This window comes from Schistocerca serialis, chromosome 7, assembly GCF_023864345.2.
Source record: "Schistocerca serialis cubense isolate TAMUIC-IGC-003099 chromosome 7, iqSchSeri2.2, whole genome shotgun sequence".
In the NCBI taxonomy this organism is placed as follows: Eukaryota; Metazoa; Arthropoda; class Insecta; order Orthoptera; family Acrididae; genus Schistocerca; species Schistocerca serialis.
Window position 1 is genome coordinate 76,428,063 of NC_064644.1, and position 19,712 is coordinate 76,447,774.

A 19,712-nucleotide genomic window follows, 5' to 3' on the forward strand; every position below is an offset into this window, starting at 1 on the left:
AGTAAGGGTCTTCACTTTTGTAAGCATAGAATTGTATCGTTAACTATCGATAGTCGCCTCTCTGCCGAGCGCAGAGCAAGAGTGAGGGGTCATGACGTAGCTTTTGTGGAGCATGGACGTAATGTTTTGTTGATCCCGTGGCTTGTAATGGGACAATGCGCCATCTAGTGAATGCCAAGCATAGTGAAGGCGCAACGGTAGAGAAAGTGGACGCTTATGGCATCTGTGGGCCAGAATCGAAGGCCAAGAGGAAGTGCTTCCGCCTGGTGGCAGCTACATTAAATAATGCTATGCTTGAGACAGTGTCTGGCTTGTGCTGCACTCTGACAGCGTAATAACAAAAGAATTAAACTAAATAATATTCTTACTTCTAGTAAAAATATCAATGTAATATTACTTTAATATATAAAAATGACTGTAATTGAATATTGTAATTCTATGGTATGGTGAATTGTAAATAGAGAGCGTGGGGTAATGTAAAATAATGTTTAGGTGCGGGGGGGAATCCCCGAGAATGAGAACAGTGTACAGGCTGGCGCGTAATATTGGCGGTAGAAGTAAGTTGGCGTATCTCTGAGGCAGAACATGTGTTAAGTTGCATAAAAGTGACTGCCAATGTGTGCTACGGTAACGATGCTAACAGACCATTTAGAAGTGAGCTGAAAACAGAAATGGACTTCGTTTATGCTATGGCTACAAGCGAAATGGACGATAAGGCTTGTAAGACGCAGTATTTCGACGGATATGTTCTGTGAGCGGCAAAATAGTACGGTTTCCCGCTCTGCTTGGATAGTTTGAACAGACACGTCAGAATATCCACTAGCCAAAAATGTTGTGTTATTGCCATTCTCTTTCTAGAGCATATTCAATTTCTGTAGCTTGTAATTTATTATTGGTTGAACCAGACTGCTCAAGTGTTCCGATGAGATGCGACAAAAGTTTTCAGATTTTACATCACTACAGATGTTTAAATCACAACCACTTGAAAGATAATTTCCGACACAAAGCTTCCAACTTTTCAGCTATGTTGTCACCCAATGACGGCGTTTTCTTCGTTTTTCTGCCTTGAGTTGGTGACAAGCAAATATGAAAGCAGCACTTGCAGTTTCAAGATTTCGTCAGGTGCGCAAACACTGTAGCCATGCTAAGTACCTGCCACCGCTCTGCTCCACTCTGCGCGCATGCGGTATGGACATGGCTTTAATGGGAGAAATGCACAGCTTACGACTATTCTTGGAAAAAATTTACAGATTCAATGCAGATATTTTCGCTACAGCCGAGTCTGAATCTAATACATGTATATCTCATATTATGACACAGTGTGCCAAAAAAGGTAAGCCTACAATGTGCTAAGGCTATAAATAAGACAAAAACGGACAGACCAGATGGCAGTAGTCCCAAGTTTGCTATGCGTATATGCGTGAACATGAACAAAATGTTTCTTATAAAAGAACAGTGCAGAGAAACTTTTAACAGTCTCTGAGTGTCGCAAATCTAAGCATTAACACAAAACAGCTGTGATGATAAACACTCAACATCCTTCACTGTTATTCTCAAAAGGTATAATCAGTGGGATGAAAAGACAGTTTTCACCGTTTTCTCTTGCTCGTCGGATGGGACAAAAACCCAATTGGTTACGTCAGCAGTTGTGGACCTCCACGTCAGGAACATTTTTTTTTTTATCACGCAGCTTTTCTCTCCCTGACCTACTTAACATCTAGTAGCAGTTAACGGCGAATGAAAACCTGGCACTAATGGAGAAACACAACTCGCGTGACTAAAAACTACCGTTTGCTTCGATTTGCAGTCCCTCGGCCTGCAACCGTAAAGCGACATCGTAAAGTGCGAGGACGAATCGTAAAAGAGGTCACTGTACGGCAGGGAGCGCAATAAAATAATGAACTGGCCGAACTTAATAGAGGCGGCGGAGACTTTAAGAGCCCAGTGCCGCCGCGCGAGCGAGACTGGTTCTGCGCTCGTGTTCCACGGAGAGCGAAGAAAGAGGCTGCGGGCCCTTTTTGCCGCCGCCGTCCCACAGGAAGCGACGTCCGGGGAGCAAACGGACGCTCCGTGGGGTCGCCGACATAGACTTTCCCGATACGAGGGAGGACAAGATAGCCGCCCTGGCCCGGTATCGTCCGTGGCCTTTGCTGCCCGTGAATTCAATACGGTATTTCCGACGAAAATATTTTAGCCGCGGTTTTTCCGACCTTTTTAGTAATAAGAACACTCACTCACATTTTATCCAGGCTATGGACTGGCTACCTACATAGTGCGTTGCTCTCGATAGTGAGTGTTCATTAGAGAGAAAGGTATCGTCTGTAGTGCCCTAGGGAAGTGTGGTAGGACCGCTTATTCTCTACGTACATAAGTAAAGTGAACGACAGGGTGGGACCAATCTGCGGTTGTCTGCTAATGATGCTGTGATTTACGGAAAGACGTCAATGTTCAGTGACTGTAGGAGGATACAAGGTGACTTAGATAAAATTTCTAGCTGGTGCCGCGTGGGGTAGCCGCGCGGTCTCAGGCACCTTGCCACGTTTCGCGCGGCTGCCCCCGTCTGTGCTTCGAGTCCTCCCGAGGGCAAGGGTGAAGTTAGATCAAGAAGTGCGTAAGCCAAGGGACTGAAGACCTCAGCAGTTTGGTCCATTAGGAACGTACCACCAATTTCCAATTTTTTTCTAGCTGGTGTGATGAATGGCAGCTTCCTCCAAGTGTAGAAAAATGTAAGTTAGGGCAGATGGCTGGGAACAACAATCCCTTAATCTTCTAATACAGCATTAGTAGTGTGCTTCTTGACACAATCAAGTCGTTTATATATCTGGGTGCAATACTGAAAAGCGATAAGAAATAAAACGAGCACGTAAGGACGGTAGTAGGGTTGGCGAATGGTCGACTTCGGTTTAGTGGGGAACTTTTAGGAAATTGTTGTTCATCTATAAATCGCTTATGAGACACTAGTGCAACCCGTTCTTGAGTATTGTTCGAGTGTTTGGGATGCCCACCTGATCGGACTATAGGAAGACATCGAAGCAATTCAGAAGCGTGTTACTAGATTTATTATTACAGGAATAGCCGATCATTACCCGAGTTTTACAGAGATCCTTCGTGAAGTCAAATGGGAATGCCTAGACCGATGACGACGTTGTGTTCGTGGAGCGCTATTCAGAAAATTTGAAGATGACATTGGAGACATACTCTTCTCTTTTGATAAGAGAAGCTAGGGCTCGTAGGAAGCAATACCGAGAGTCGCTTTACCCTCCTCTATTTGCGAGTGCAACATGAAAGGACTTGTGGTCGTACACGGTACCTCCCGCTATGCACCATACGATAGCTTACGGAGAATGTATGTTGATGCAAATGTAAATATATTTCAATAACTCTTTTTGTTTCTATTTATTTTCAATTTCTTTCTTTCTACATTACTGCAACAAATAATTGAATTATTTCTCTTATTTTATGAGTTTTAAATATATCACTTAATTTTTTTAAAATCTTAGATCCTTCGAGTCGTCATAGATTTTGATAACGTCTTTTAACATTCTGTCTAGATTTATGTGTTCGTTCTCCTATTTTAAAGAGGCGTGCCAATGGAACCTTTTTTTTTTTAATTTCACATGTAGCATTTACTGTTTCCTCCTCCATCTTGTCATCAGAAACTGTACAGTCGAATGTTTTTTATTTCTTAGGCCAGCCTTCAGCAGCTTTCGTGATCTTGTGCTTGTTGTTAAAAACAGTCCACATTTCAGATGCTATGTTAGGATTTGCCACCTATTGATTGCCCATATAGTCAGTGTCACCTTCCCTCTACTGGGCATTTTCTTCATTATGAACTTACATGTTTCATCAACACTTTCTAGTCGAAGATGTGCCATTGTATAACAGCACACATGCGGCAAAATCGGTTTGTTATCCATGCCTGCATTCCTCCGTTAATCCCAGTTCTTGTATTTTCTTCCACAGACTTTGAATGAAGTGAAAATTGCAAGCATAAAGGAATGTTTCAGCGAACACTGATTTCACACCTTTAATTGAAGCCATTTCAAAGTCTAACGCCGCAATTTTCGATTATCACCCAGGCACAGGAATGTTTCAGGAAACACTGTTTTCACACCTTTAATTGAAGCCATTTCGAAGTCTAAAGCAGTAGTTTTCGATGATCACCCAGGCATGTTTATTTTCTTTAAACCAGAAAAAATTATTTCATATGTTGTTCATATTTTTCCTGGGATTAAAGTAAATGAAATAGGAAATACCTTCGTCTCCTCTCCTGTAACTCCGATGTCGAAATACATTGTGCACCGTTATTTAAATCCTTTCAAACAACTGTCAGATATCCCGCCCATGAGATTAATTCCATTTGCACACATATTTTTCTCCGTCTCCTCACAACATTAGGTTCTTCCGTGAGGAACAGACCTGTTGTCCATTTTCAAGAAACTATTACTTTCACTAAATTTCAAAATGTCTTCGCTCGTTTGAATTTACGAGCTAGTGCCAGAGACATAGACTGTCCCAATAGTCCCTTTTCTTGCTCTCCATAATCGATTCTTGGAGTTCTCATAATCTGGCATATTTGTGACGAAATACAAACCTTTACTTTTTGAATCTTGGAACTCCTATTTAAAACCTTGAAATATAGGCATCATCTTTTCTCCGCCGACCCTTTACGCATTCGTTGTTTAATCCGCATATCTGTGTCATCAGTTAGGCTAGAACGTTGCTGTTCACTTACGATTCTGCCATTCGAAATTTTTAAACAACGTGAGCACTTATTCCGTTCGGAATTTGCGCACAAGCATTTAGTATGTTCTGTGCACCGGGTAGCCATGACCGTCCTTGAGAACATACGGCGCCATTTTCAGTACACACTTTGGTTAGAGGTGTTAGCTTTTTGCGACTTTACCAGTCATAAATGTCTCTTGGTTCATTAATCTTGCCCAATGTTGCTTCCTGGTCACCTGAGCTGTCCTTCTCTTACTGGCTAAGCAATGATGACTAAAGCTTCTTCCACCGTTAGTATTCGGGCTGAATTCTTTGATATTGAGCAACAGTCCACCAGGCTAGAGGTGGTCACAATTCGAATTAAAATCTAATGTACTATTCGCGCTCTCCAAAATTACTCTCGCAGCAGTGGCTGATGGGAGCGACTGGATAAATAGAAATCAAATCTCATTGGCCGACCTCAATTACTTCCACTTTGCTGCCAAATTTAGCTATCAGCTAAAGCTATGTTTAGGGCGTCTATGCCTACGAAACCAAAAGTGACACGCGCGTTTGACGACTGTTGACATGTTATGCGTAACTGAGTTTGAAATCATCTGATTCGTTGGCGTGATAGACGCATTAAACATTATTTCGACTACCAGCTAAAGCTGGAAGCCACCACTAATCTTGCAGTAAACGTATTTCGATTTTTATCGATTCCGCTTCTCCCATAGCCACCGTGCGAAGTCTTCCTTGAGTGCGGGAATACTACAGAAATTCAGGTATAACAATTAATAAGCTTTATAGATACCAGTGAAGTGACTCAAGCGAAAGTTTACGATAGCCGATGTGCCTGCCTTGAACTTATATCGAAAGCGGGTCTGTGCTACGTAATTGTACCCAATAAGAAAAGCTTGATGCTAGTTAGAGGCAGGCGAAATCTGCTCCACTAAACGGGAAATAGAATATTAGCGGATTAGCCCCTCATTAGTGCAAAGCTCTTTTATAGCAGCTTAAATCATTTGTCGACCCTAACAAGGGCAAAGAGCTCTGTACCAGAAAGCTGCCCTAGCCACTGCGGAAGCGTCGACTGAGGTGTGAAACCGGTCCAGTGGCGCGCTGTTCACCGCTCACAAAACGAACGCGACGGGACGCGTACTCCCTTAAATTACAAGCTTTTTTTCTGGCCCGAACTAAGATCACAGCAGGGCTGCGCAAGGGGAAGTCCGTAATGCTTTTCGAAATTTGCATTCTCCTACCGACAGTAAATTTGCATGAGACCATGTGAAACAACGTGACGCTAACGGCTCTAAACCCTGATTAAAGCTAATATTGAAACGGTGTGACCCTCGTAAATAATGTCTTTAGTCCAGTACAGAATTTTCTATAACGGAGGCGGCAGTGTTCCCTCTTCGACACCCCGCTATTTGGCCTCGTATCTTAGGACACGGCGTGGAACATGTGTCCCCCCGCTAAAGGGCGGCCACGAATTTAAATGTGCACTAAGCGTTTTAGGAAGCACGCAATCGTTCTCTTGTAGAGAGAAAGCGGTAGATCGTCCATTACCATAGTAAAAAGTTGCTTGTAAACACCTGTAAAAACAGGCACCTGCGCGAATGACTTTCATGTCAAACCGAGAGAAACTGAGAACTTGTGTTTACATCACAGGAGATAAATATCAATGCTCTACCGCCAAAAACAAAGTTTCTACACGGGCCAGTCACATTAATGTGATCAACACCTATCTTAGACGTCAATGTGCACTAAACACAACCGAGCGAGGTGGTGCAGTGTTTAGCACACTGGACTCGCATTCGGGAGGACGACGGTTGAATCCCGCGTCTAGCCATCCTGACTTAGGTTTTCCGTGATTTTCCTAAATAGCTCCATGCAAATGCCGGGATGGTTCCATTGAAAGGGCACAGCCGATTTCCTCTCCCGTCCTTCCCCAATCCGATGAGACCGATGACCTCGCTGTTTGGTCTCCTCCCCCAAACAACCCGACCCAACTCAACTCCTCACAGGACGTAGGCGGTAGCCCTAGCAGTGGAAGGCATACAAAGCGTTTGATAGTGACGCAGAGAAATGGTGCAGTCATTGTCGTAATTCGGAAACGGGGTGATTTGTCTGACACCCAAACGGACACGAGCATTGGACGGAGCGGCCGAGCGGTTCTAGACGCTACAGTCTGGAACCGCGCGACCGCTCCGATCGCAGGTTCGAATCCTGCCTCGGGCATGGATGTGTGTGATGTTCTTAGGTCAGCTAGGTTTAAGTAGTTCTAAGTTCTAGAGGACTGATGACCTCAGAAGTTAAGTCCCATAGTGCTCACAGCCATTTTTTCAGGCCAGGCCTGGAGGCATTTCCGAAGCAGCCAAGTTTGCATAATGTCCCCGTGCCGCCGTGGTTAAAGTATGCCTTGCATGGCAAAATGGCGCTATCCAAACCCAGCGTCGACGCAAATATGGTGCACCAAAGGCCATAGATGACAGGAGTGAATGACGGCCGTGGAAATGTGTACGGCCGAATACACGGGCAACTGTTGAGCAACTGGCCGCCCAGACGAACCAAGGGGCAACCAACAGTGGCTCCTCAACGACAGTTTAGCGACCGTTGCAGCGTATAGCCCTCCGCCTGGTTCATGCATGCATGCATGCTGATTACTGTTCGTCGGCGACAAATGCTGGAGTCTGCACGCCAATGCCGCAACTTAGCGTCAGCTGACTGACGAAATTGCTCTTTTTAGATGAGTCACGTTTTACGCTCCATCGATAAGATGGCCGTTCGCGTGTATGTCGTTAAACAGCTGAGGGCAAACACCCTCTGACAGTCGTCTTAAGGGTCCAGACCGAAGGAAGGAGCCTAATGGTGTGGAAAATGTTATCGTGTCGTTCCCTGCGTTATCCCGTTATTCTGAAAGGCACAGCGGATCAACACAATATCCACCTCTCCTTGGGGACCATGTCCATCCCTACATGCAGTTCGTTTTTCCTCGGCACAACAGCATCTACCAGCCGGACCATGCAACGTGTCACGTAGAACGCAGTGTACGTGTGCGGTTCGAACAACACCAAGATACCTTCGCCGTACTCCCTTGGCCACCACAGATTTAAATCCAGTCGAGAATCTGTGGGACCATCTTGATTGGGTTATTAGTGCCACTGATCCTCAATCTAGAAACGTAGCGCAACTCACCACGTCACAGGAGTCGGTACGGCGCCACATCCCAGTCGGTACCTTCTAGAACCGCACTGACTCTCTTACTGCACATCTCGCAAGTGTCCGCCATGCAAAACGTGACTATTCAGGTCTGGAGAGTCTATAAAGAACAACAAATTAAATATCTGTTGCTGCGCAAAACGATGGCTGTCTATAACAGAAAACATCCTCTCATGAGTCACACTACCTGCCACAGGAGACATTGCGACCACGCGACAAGCCAACAAAACCACACTCATCAAAAAAAGTTTTGCATCAGCCTGTTTCCCAGAACTCCTGAAGATAGAAGTTGGCTGTGGATATTGTATCACAGACACAGTCCCTTTCACTGTTCAGACATATCACTAAACCCGCCCAAAAATGTAAACAACCATCCATGAGCGGCGCCTATTAGACGGAGGGTGTCCGACAGCCGATCAGTTCATTCCACCAGTAATGAGGTACTTGGCTCGTGTTGTCTGCAGTTCAATCACGCCTAGACGGTCAACACGGCGATTCGATCGCGTCCGCATTGTTCTTTGTGCCAGGAAGAGCTCTCAACACGGGAAGTGACCAGGCGTCTCAGAGTGAACCAAAGCGTTGTTGTTTGGACATGGCGGAGATACAGAGAGACAGAAACTGTCGATGACATGCCTCGCTCAGGCCGCCCAAGTTTTACTACTGCAGTGGATGACCGCTACCTATGGCTCAGAGGAGCCCTGACATCAACTCCACTATGTTGAATAACGTTTTTCGTGCAGCTACAGGACGTCGTGTTACGACTCAAACTGTGCGCAATAGGCTTCATGACGCGCAACTTCAGTCCCGACGTCCATGGCGAGGTCCATCTTTGCAACCACGACACCATGCAGCGAGGTACAGGTGGGTCCAATAAAATATCAAATGGACCGCTTAGGATTGACATCACGCGCTCTTCACTGATGAGTGTCTCGTATGCCCTCAACCTGGTCAGGGTGAGCGCCTTAGAAACACTGTCCAGCAGGTGCAGCAAGGTGGAGGACAGGGTTGTTTTGGAGTCGCATTATGTGGGGCCGATGTACGCCGCTGGTGGTCATCGAAGGCGCCATAACGGTTGTACGATACGTGAATGCCGATGGTGCAACCATATCAGCAGCATATTGGCGAGGCATTCGTCTTCATGGGTGACAATTCGCGTCCCCATCGTGCACATCTTGTGATTGACTTCCTTCAGGATAACGTCATCGTTCGAGTAGAGTGGCCAGCATGTTCTCCAGAGATGAACCCTATCGACATGCCTGGGATAAATTGTAAAGAGCTGTTTATGGATGACGTGACCCACAAACCACTCTGAGGGATCTACGCCGAATTTCCGTTAAGGAGTGGGACAATCTGGACCAACAGTGCCTTTACGAATTTGTACATAGTACACCACCAGGAATACGGGCATGTACCAGTGCAAGAGGTCGTGCTACTTGGGTATTAGAGGTACTGGTGTGTACAACAGCCTGGACCACCACCTCCGATGGTCTTGCTTTATGGTGGTGCAATATGGAACGTGTGGTTTTCATGAGCAATAAAAAGGGCAAAGGGCATATATGATGTTTATGTTGATCTTCATTCCAATTTTCTGTACAGATTCCGGAACTCTCGGAGCCGAGGAGATGCAAAACGCTTTTTGTTTTGTGTATTTCAGGGGAATCTCTATAGCGACGAAATACACTGAAAATGGGGATATCCACTGATAGTAGCGACTTGCGTTGTGACCCGACGCCTCTGAATGAGCCGGCCGAAGTGGCATGGATGTGTGTGATGTCCTTAGGTTAGTTAGGTTTAACTACTTCTAAGTTCTAGGGGACTAATGACCTCAGAAGTTGAGTTCCATAGTGCTCAGAGCCGAGTATTTGGGAAGCGGTGAAGCTGGCCAACTGATCGCACGATAGTGTCGTGAGCACCTACGGAAAGTGGTTAAAGGACGGTAAAACGACGAGGAGGCAACAATGTGTTGGACGTTCACGCCCCACCATAGAACTGGGATGTCGGAGGCTTGTCCGCACGATGAAGCAGGATACACAATGATCTCTGGTAGATCTGTCAAAACTGACCAAATGGATTACATAAGAGAAGATGGCAGGACTCCACTAATAAGAGTATGGAGATTTTTTACTCTTACCCATCAGACGGAAGAGGTAAACTCATGTTTCGTTCCAGTACCCAAAGCACTAGATGGGATGGTAGAAGGAAACAATAGATTAATCCTTCGTTTCCCTGTTAAGATTTGTTTTTTCTCTGAAGGGGGGTTGCATCACAAATACAGAGTTAATCTTGTCTTCTAAATGAGACTCTTGCTTTGTAGAAGACATAATTCGCATTTGTTTGTGTACGAGTCGGCTTCAGTCCGCAGTAAGGGAGCAATGTTTTCATGTCAGCAATATTTGAGGTCCACACCAGGACTCTTGAGGGTAGTCACTCTATCAGATATGCCTAGAGCACAAAACATAGCTAACACTGTTAACAGATGTGATGATGCCCAACACCGGCAAAAAGAGCTGCAGGGAAAAAAATTTAAAAAAAATTAAGAAACGGAAAAAAGGAAATGTCGAACGCAGAGGAACTTCAATCGTCTTCGATGTACTGCATGTTGTTTACGTCTCGATCTAAGTAGCCAGCTTGTAGCATTACTTCCATCAGTTATATAACATCATTGATTGGGGTGGCTCACAATGCCGGCTGCTGACTTTTCTCAACAGAATTATGTTTCCATAAATAGGCATTGTGTCCTCAGAACAAATAGTGATCTCGATTTATGATCTTATGAAAGACAAACGGTCTGCATCACCAAGTTTTTACCATAATGACTTTTTTCTGCCAAATCTGCTCATCTTCAGGTCTGAGATATATAAAAGCTGACAGCTATCACTCGCATTAACTGGTACACGCCGTATAACCATTTGTTTTTCTTTTGTATGAAGCACACCATTTAATGCCGGGAATAGCTACCATCATCTCCACATATTCGGTATGAGGACGACCCAATTCGGCGGCAGCTGGCCACTACAATGAAAATGATGTGATGAACACTGCGGTCTGTGTTTCCAAGATGAAGTACTAACTTCGATCAGCCTTAACCAAACTGAGCTATTCCCGGTGACGGAACTTGCACTGTATGGGCAAACAAACGCAAGGAGCAGAGTAGGGGAAAGGTTGTGCAGGGCCAAATATACGCGTAGAAGACATCTGGCTCACACCACGTTCCCAAGACCGTTCTAAAGATTAAACGAAACAGGTTAGTTGGTACCACAGTAGTACAACGGCCGAGGAGGATGAACTACACTGACTCACAACTTGCAATGGTTGCTTGAATGGATGAGGTGCCTGCAATTCGCACTTGATCAGTTGCACGTGAAATGAATGTTTCACAGAGTACTGTGTAGCGAGTAAGCAAGTTACTAGACCGTCAACAGGGGAAATATCTGATGTTGTTGGAGAGTATTCAGGGGGAAGTCTGTCCATCATGATCCTGGGCTTGGAAGCTGGGACTGCGGGGGACTAAGGTGAAACTCGAGAGTATTTTCAATTGTACCTTAAGCCTCGGTCTTTTCCGGAGTAGAGTTAATTACTTCAAATTGATACGCTTACTCTTCTCCATCATCCCAGAAAGTTGGTAACCACGAAGTGACACTATATACATAGAGTGCTTTCAAAGTCTGTGCAGAATTGTAAGGGCGACAGATCACGTCATGGGGGACAACTTTTGCTAGAGACGAAATGTTGGCTTACGCGTAAGGGCGAAGCTAGTACTCGCCTACCCTGGCACGACCAGATTTCACTGAACTATCAGGGTCAACTAACAAGGCGTGCTGCGTGCAACCTATCTCAGTAAACTGGTAAAGCGATTTTCAACAAGAAAATGTTACCAATGAGTGTCTCTAAATGGAGAAAGATATTTTAGAAGCGAATGAGGAACTTTAATTTTGCTGGGCCTACCCCCTTTCATACGGAAGGAATAACATACCTATAAAGGACGACAATCATTTAAACCGATAAACTCTGGGATGTTGCACGGGATGCCAAACCAAATATTTCTTTAATGTCATATTTTCCTCTGAGCATTTTCTCAACGGTAGACGGAGTTTTCTCTGGATGAAAATTAATTAAACCAACAAACTCAGGGGGTTGCATTGGGTATGAAAACGCTTTTTCCAATGTGTTTGCCTCTGAGGCACCACTTTACGAAATCATCAAATCTTACTTACAGCAGACAAAAACTAGCAGGAGCAATTATTAACTATTTATTACCAGGAGGCAACAATATTAACACAACACATTTACTTCAGTTACAGTAGAGGTTAAAAAATACCTCCACTGACTTGTAAACAAAAGATAACACAGGCGAGTCAAATGGTTCAAATGGCTCTGAGCACTATGGGACTTAACATCTGAGGTCTTCAGACCCCTAGAACTTGGAACTACTTAAACCTAACTAACCTAAGGACATCACACACATCCATGCCCGAGACAGGATTCGAACCTGCGACCGTAGCAGTCTCGCGGTTCCGGACTGAAGCGCCTAGAACCGCACGGCCACCGCGGCCGGCCCAGGCGGGTCATGTGCTGCCTAAATGCAGGAGTATCCCTAAATTCTCCGTCTGAGGCCTGTACACAGGCAACCAGATTCTTTTCTGATTAAAAAGGGATTTCGTATAAGAGCTTGGGCTTGTATACACAGAGAAGTCCAGAGGAGTCAAATCAGGGAATGGAGTAGGCCAAGGTGCAGGACCACCTCGGCGAATCCACTTTTCTGGAAACTGCTAGTTCAAGCATCGAGTGAAGTGTGCCTGCGTCCAGCCATGCTGGAACCACGAGCGCCGTCTTTTAGCGAGTGACGCGTCATCTAGCAGTTCTGGCAGTGCTGTGGCGAGGAAACTGAAATGATGCCAGCCGTTTAATGACCTAGGTAGGAGATATGGCCCAGTTAAACAGACACCAACGACACCTGTTCACATATTCAAGTAAAGCGCCGTTATTCTGTGCTAGTAAATATGGCATGTGGATTAAACTCGCTTCGAACATGTAAATCACGAATGCTAAAGGCCGCATGACGACCGAACGTCGCTTCGTCTGTAAACAGCACACAGGATGGAAAGGTAGGACACCTTTGACAATGTTCCAGGGACCAGTGGGAAGGCTATTCTCTGAGTGAATAACCGTTTGGTTGAACGTAACGATTGCTCATGAAGGACATTTCTTGCATTCATCTGCTTCGTGTATCCATGTTATACTGACAGAAGGCTATTGCTCCACATGCCGCAGGATACCATCCTTAAAATTGCAGAGATATTACTGTGAGACTTCGTCCCTGTTCGGGTAATCTACCAAATGATCCGGTCTCATGCAGATGTTGATACATAGCAGTAAACGTGGAATGAAGCGGGGTACGGCAGTTGGAATATGATTATTGATAAACCCGCTGTACTGTTCGTTGGTTGTGGTTTCCTACGTGGTAAGCACCAACCACATCAGTGTACTCAGTCCATGTGCACCGCTCCATTAGGAAACAAGTACTGTGCTGGTTTAAGAAGTACGTGGCTGTGAAAAGTTTCTCACAACTGAAGGGCGAAGTATCACCTCTACCGGTGTAATAAGAACCATGAAGACATGAAATCAGTCATGACAACCAGAAAACCTATACGCCCTCTACTGGATTAAAAAATGCTCACAGAAAAATATGGCAGTACAGATGAATGTTTGTTTCGGTGTTCCGTCCATCCTTCCAGAGCTTGTCGGTTTTAATAATTTTCACTCTGTAGGCAACGTACAATGCATAAGAGGGTAAAAGAGCGCCTATGTCCTGCTGCGTCTCAGCGGCGTAACCAATGCAAAAGGACGCCTGGCTTTTCCGCGATATGTCAGCTTGTGAACATGTTGTCTGTAAGAGAAATTTTTTCACTGTGATGTCATCTGTCACCCCTAAACATTTGATGCAAACACTTATCTCGTAGTAACCCGATGCCACAATTATGGCGATCTGGACCTTGTAGACAGGCACTGTGAACAAAGGCCGGCTTGCTCCAGGTGTGGAGCTAAACATCTTGTACGGAAAAATTGTGGTAGAACTGGGGTGTGCATTCCCTGCACGCGATGAGGAAAGAAGACCTGCGACACCACTACGAGAAACTGCCCTACCTGCAGGATGCTAGAGCAGAGACTCACTGCTAGAACTGACTATGTCTGGGGCCACACCTAGAAACAGGAAGCCTAAGAGGAACCCCCCGAACGAAAAGGAGAAGAGTTGCGATGTGGGCCAGCAAATTCAAAGGATTTTTAAAGATGTTCGCTGAGTCTAGAACTCGGAAAGTAGACACAATGGACATATATGTTCAAACTGTCCCCTGTGTCAGGGAGAAGCTCTTCCTCCTCTGAGCCGGGGACAGAGGTCGTCTGGAGATCGGTAACGACCAAGAGGGCATCCTGTGGTAGGGAGACGACCAGTGATGAGGAAGAATGATATAATGCTAAGAGAACGAGGGCAGGAAAACATCGTGAGTAGTACAAGTGGGTTAACAGACTCGCCGTCTCAGAGAAGTTTGGGGATGGACCCTGTTAGGGTATACCCAAACTTGGAACATGCAATGCAGCTAGTGCACTTTGAGAAGCCGGCCGTCTTCACTTCAGCTCTGAGGCGTATGCGTGTCGGCCATGAGTACGGCTGAAACGTCACCTTTTCGCTAATGGAAGCTGTGGACAGGATACAACTCAAGACAATGAATCTCCCCACTGACTCCAGGGCCCTGCGAGACTCAGTTAAAAAAGTTTTCGAAAGAAGAAACAAAAAGTTCGACCTTGATCAACTCTACAATCAATCTGTCCTAACAAATGGGAGGATAGCGCATGACTGGGGAAAAAATTGGCCAGAATCACACAGTCACACATACTTCCCATGACGAACAAGCTTAACATAGGACAGATAAACGTGCATGACAGCACAATGGTAACGCAGAAACTTCGAATAGTGGTGGACGCCAGGTCCAGGTCCAGATCGCCATAATTGTGGCATCGGGTTACTACGAGATAAGTGTTTGCATCCAATGTTTAGGGGTGACACATGACATCACAGTGAAAAAATTTCTCTTACAGACAACATGTTCACGGTTCGCTGACATATCGCGGAAAAGCCTGGCGTGAGGTCTGGACGTGCTCCTCCTGCAGAAGCCGTACTCCCTCGCTGGGCAGATCCCGTTCACGGCGGCAAATTGGCAAGTGATTTTCAGTAAAGCTGACCCAAAAGCAGCAAATGTAGTAATAAACAAGGCATTTAGAGTCACGGTCCTCTCACGGCTTTCTCACGACCACTGCAACTTCCTGGAACTTCAGTCACCTTTACCTCATTAATATACATTTTCAGTATGGTAGAGAAACTGACGAGTTTCTAGACAAGCTAGTTGAGGTGGCCACGGCGTTGCATGGGCGTAAATTCATTGTGATGGTGGATATAAATGCCAAGTCTCCCCTGTGTTTCAGTGGCGCTAGGACGACAGGGGAGAGAAAGCGGAGGAGACAATCATGGCATCTCAACTCATGGTTGCCAATAGACCAGGTAACTCCTCCAACTACACTGGAGGAGGGGCGAGGGTACCAACATTGACGTTACGTTAGTAACGTCAAACCTTGCGAACAGTGCAAAGGATCGGATAGTCTTGGACAGAGTTACCACCAGTATGGACCGATGACCTTAGCAGTTTGGTCCTATAGGAACTCAAATTTACAATTACCACCAGTGACCATAATTTAACAACGTTTTCGCTGTGAGGTAGGGAGTGCCACTGGGGCATGGGGTGGGAGATACAGCTCAACTATAGTATGACCAATAGCGAACGCCTAACGGGGAAGTCTATATTCCCAGACGGGGACGATAATGTAGAGGAGTATGCCGAGGAACTGGTGAGAGCAGTTACCAGGGCGGTGAAGGCAGCCGTTCCAACCAGGAGGAGGGCCGTTGCAGCTTGTCCATCACCATGGTCAGCTGAAGTAGGACAGTTCTGTCAGTCTTTAAGGAGGGCAAGGAGGTACTACTAGCTGAGTATCGTCTGCGAGCAAAAGCAACGTTGGTTACATCTATTTCTGGAAGCAAAAGAATAGTTTCAGGAGAAGCTAAGGGCAGTGAGGCTAAGGAGCTGGGAGAGGTATGCACAAAGCCAATTGGCTACAGACCCATAGGGCGTCCTGTACGAGTTGGTAGGGGAGAAAATAATGGTGTTGTCCACCGTCAAGGACGGGGACCGGATGACGCAATCTTGGAGTGAGACTGCCGAGGTCCTCCTCTGAGCCCTGTTGCCTGATGACAACGAGGAGGACGACTCGAATGAGCAACGCCAAATTAGGTTGGAGGATCGGCAAGAGTACGAGAACAACACCTTGATGTGTCACTTCTTGGAAGAGGAAGTTGCTGCCCAAATTAAAACTCTAAAGAGGGGCAAAGCTCCAGGCCTGGACGGCGTTACAGCGGAAGTAGTACAATTTCTCTCCTCCCAGTTGGTGGTGCCTCTCGCTAAGCTGTATAATGAGTGTTTGATCTCAAGAAATTTCCCTCTATACGGAAAAGGGCAAATGTGGTGACAATAAAGAAAGGTCCAGGTAAAGACCTGAGAGAGGTAAAATCGTATAGGCCCTTCTATTTGCTGGACCTCCTGGCTAAACTTTTTGAGAAGCTGGTAGCAGACAGATTGACAGCATGCCGTGCTCTGTGGAGGATGACTGGTGGACAGTTTGGCTCTTGGTTGGGGCGATCGGTGTCTGACGCAGTAGCTCTAGCAGTTGAGATCTGTGACCCAGCCCCGCACAAGTACATAGCCGGCATCATGGTGGATATCAGTGGCGCCTTTGACAACCTGTGGTGGCCTTCGCTCTTCTCCTGCCTGCGGGAGAAGGACAGCCCAGGGACGCTATATGGCTCTCTTAGAAGCGATTGTGAAGAGAGAGAGTTCTGGTTATCGTTCCCTAGTGGGAAAATCAGTAGAAGCATAACCAGGGGTGTGCACAAGGCCACTCTTCTGGGATGTCAACAAGGAACCTCTTCTGGACACCTTGAGAAATAGTGATGATGTACTAGAGGTCATAGTCTACGCAGACGACCTCCTCCTGTTAGTTGGCGGTCGGAGCCGCGAGGATCTTGAGCCAGAAGTGAAAAGGGCTATGCCTGTCTTGACAGCATGGTGCCACTAAGCAAATATTACGGTAGCATTTAGCATGTCCACTTACTTACTGCTGAATGGACAACTCACCAGAAATCCCACAGTAGACTAGACGGCTCACCAGTTCTTCAGTGCCGCAAGGCCCTATACTTGGGAGTAGTCGTCGACGAGAAGTGGAACTACGCGACACATATTGACACCGTGCCCCAGAGGTCGCTGAAAACAATCAATAATCTGATTGAAATTGGCCATCATCGTTTCCACCTAGCAGCTGATCTGATAAAGCTGTACAATAGCAGCATCCTAACATCCATCATAGGGCACGGTACGGGAGACTGGGCACACAGGCTCACGAGGGTGTTGCCTGCCATGGCCGTGAGAAGGGTGCAGCGGAATATGCTCCTGCGCTCGGTAGGGGTATGCAGAAACGTCTCCTGGGGGCGGCACTGTAAGTATTAAAGAGACTCTGTTCGCTTTATATAAAGAACAGGAAGCATACTGCTTGGTACTGGCCAAAGAAAGAAAATAAGAGAAAATAATTCAAATAATGGGAACGCAAGTAGGAGACAAAGCTGAAATCAGAAGAAGGGATGCGAAAATATGACAGGAGCAATGGGGTGCGGATGAAAGTGGGCGCAGAATTTATGAGATGCTGTGAAATATCAGGGAGCGCCTGTAGGTCAGGTATTTCAAACCAACCAGAGGACTGCTGCACTTTCTTACCAGAAATGGACTGTACCCAGTTCGGGACGTGGGCTACACCATCATGTGACTGTGGCACTATAAGAGGCATGCCAGTGATGCACGGGTGCCCACTTTTTGATGACGTTACGTCACATGTTAGGCAACCGTTACCTAACATGACATTCACCATCTGGTTAGGCAGCAGGATACATTCCACACTCTTAATTAACTTGCAAACGAAATCTCAAATAAAGCCCTAAGGGAGTCTCATAGGAACAGTTATGATGAGGATAACATACCGATCGAGATTCTATGCACCTGTCCTGTTCTGATGGGGTGTGGACTAGGCTAGCCACCTCACGGCTGGGATCCGTCATGTCTTGCATTTAGGGGGAGGATACATAAATCACTGATTACGACAAAGTACTAAATATGACAGTAGTAATACGAATTTAGGTTAGATGTAGATTAAGATAGAATAAACTGTTAATTTAAAACTGCAGAGAATTTCCAGATCTTCGGCCAGCTGGGCGCCAAGGGCATGCCCACTGGGATTAACTCAGTGGGGATGGCCATCAACGTAGGTTTATATATCACGCTGGCACACCTGGCTCTGAATGGCTCTGAGCACTATGGAACGTAACATCTGAGGTCATCATTCCCCTAGACTTAGAACTACGTAGACCTAAGTAACCTAAGGACATCACAGACATCCATGCCCGAGGCAGGATTCGAACCAGTGACCGTAGCAGCAGCGCTCTTCTGGGCCGAAGCGCCTAGAACCGCTCTGCCACAGCGGCAGGCGCTGGCACACCTGACACGCGACTGGTAGTGTAGACTAGTTTAAGCGCATGTACAACGTTGTATACAATTAGAAAAGAGATCAAGCTCATTAACCCTGTAGATAGGTTTGTAGTCAAAGTAACATTTGGAATGAATAATGATAACACAAGAGACGCCCATAGTGGAGTAATAAGAACACAATACACAACCTGTAGTAAAATGATGTAGCTGCAGTAATTGTAATGAACATGTAGAATTGTTGTTGTTGTGGTCTTCAGTCCTGAGACTGGTTTGATGCTGCTCTCCATGCTACTCTATCCTGTGCAAACTTCTTCTTCTCCCAGTACTTACTGCAACCTACATCCTTCTGAATCTGCTTAGTGTATTCATCTCTTGGTCTCCCTCTACGATTTTTACCCTCCACGCTGCCCTCCAATACTAAATTGGTGAACCCTTGATGCCTCAGAACATGTCCTACCAACTGGTCCCTTCTTCTAGTCAAGTTGTGCCAGAAACTTCTCTTCTCCCCAATCCAATTCAATACCTCCTAATTAGCTATGTGATCTACCCATCTAATCTTCAGCATTCTTCTGTAGCACCACATTTCGAAAGCTTCTATTCTCTCCTCGTCCCAACTATTTATTGTCCATGTTTCACTTCCATACATGGCTACACTCCATACAAATACATTCAGAAATGATTTCCTGACACTTATATCGATACTCGATGTTAACAAATTTCTCTTCTTCAGAAACGCTTTCCTTCCCATTGACAGTCTACATTTTATATCCTCTCTACTTCGACCATCATCAGTTATTTTGCTCCCCAAATAGCAAGACTCCTTTACTACTTTAAGTGTCTTATTTCGTAATCTAATTCCCTCAGCATCACCCGACTTAATTCGACTACATTCCATTATCCTCGTTTTGCTTTTGTTTATGTTCATCTTATATCCTCCTTTCAAGACCCTGTCCATTCCATTCAACTGCTCTTCCAAGTCCTTTGCTGTCTCTGACGGAATTAGAACGTCATCGGCGAACCTCAAAGTTTTTGTTTCTTCTCCACGGAATTTTAATACCTACTCCGAACTTTGCTTTTGTTTCCTTTACTGCTTGCTCAGTATACAGATCGTATAACATTGGGGAGAGGCTAAAACCATGTCTCACTCCC